This window comes from Cebus imitator, unplaced genomic scaffold (assembly GCF_001604975.1).
Source record: "Cebus imitator isolate Cc_AM_T3 unplaced genomic scaffold, Cebus_imitator-1.0 Scaffold182, whole genome shotgun sequence".
NCBI lineage: Eukaryota > Metazoa > Chordata > Mammalia > Primates > Cebidae > Cebus > Cebus imitator.
In genome coordinates, this window is record NW_016107497.1 from 66,152 (window position 1) to 67,528 (window position 1,377).

Genomic DNA, 1,377 nt, shown 5'->3' on the forward strand with positions numbered 1-1,377 from the left:
TTTTTTTTTTTTTTTTTTTTTTTTTTTTTGAGATGGATTCTTGTTCTGTCTCCAGGCTGGAGTGCAGTGGCGCAATCTAGGCTCATTGCAATCTCTGCCTCCTGGGTTCAAGCGATTCCCCTGCCTCAGCCTCCTGAGTAGCTGGGACTTCAAGTGTGTGCCACCATGCCCTGCTGAGTTTTTGTATTTTAGTAGAGATGGGGTTTCACCAGGTTGGCCAGGATGGTCTCAATCTCCTGATCTCATGATCCACCCACCTCAGCCTCCCAAAGAGCTGGGATTACAGGAATGAGCCACCATGCCCAGCACCTACTTGGCTTTTTAACTGGGAGGAATAGTGTATTGCAATGGCTGGTGCAGGGTACTATGAGTCCTTTGCCCAAATAATCCTAAATGATTGGTTTGATCCCTAGTAAGGCTTTATGTCTAAGGGGACATTGCCTTACATTTGGCAGGGGTTTGGATTTATTTATTGTTATACGGACTAGAGACTTAATTCTCTATCATTGGAAGAGCTTGCCCGTAAGGAGTCTGTTACCTTAGATAAGAAAGGCTCTAATTCTTTCTGTCCAGAATCTTGATTAATTTTCACAAACACAATAGTACAAGCGGGCTTTTTAAAGTCTTCTATGTCTCCCAAGTTGAGAATTATTTCTCCCTTCTATGAAAATGAGGTGTGAGCATTACGAGTCTCTAGGAAATCCCATCCCAGCAAGTGTATGGGGACACTATTTACTCTAAGACAAACATAATGCCCCACTAGTTCTTCTAATTGAAATTGTTTTAAAGGCTATAACAAGAGTCTGAAATCCCCACTGTTTGGACTTTTTCTTTACTTCAAGAGAAAGGGTTTTTCATCAAGGTAAGGGCGAGGACTGACAGTGCAGTGCCAGTGTTTACAAGGGCTTTGGTATTTTCCTAATTTATGGATGTATCTATTTCACCTAAAGAATTAGTTAGAAGTAGGGGAAAAAACCTCTCTATTCTTTCAGAGGATTCCTATTCTGATTTTTTAATTGTTCTGGTGCTTTCCTCTGAGGCCCTTTGCGCCTTTTGTGCAAACACCCATTTAACTTCTTTGCATTCATTTTGCAAAATGTCCTTTCTTTCTGACATAGTGGCAAATTGCTTCCTCTTGGGATCGCTTCGATCTCTGGGACCATGGGACCCTTACAAACTCCCAACTTGGTTCCTGTTTTAGATGGAAACTGATAATTTTAGAGACTGTTTCCTTTTCTTTCTCAATTATTGTTTGTGACAATTGGTTAGCTAGGGTGACTAGGTGGCTGATGGTCAAGGAAGCCCAAGCCACATTATTCATCTTCATTAAGGTTGCTCTTTATTTAAACCTTGAATAAACCCAGAATTAAGTAAGCT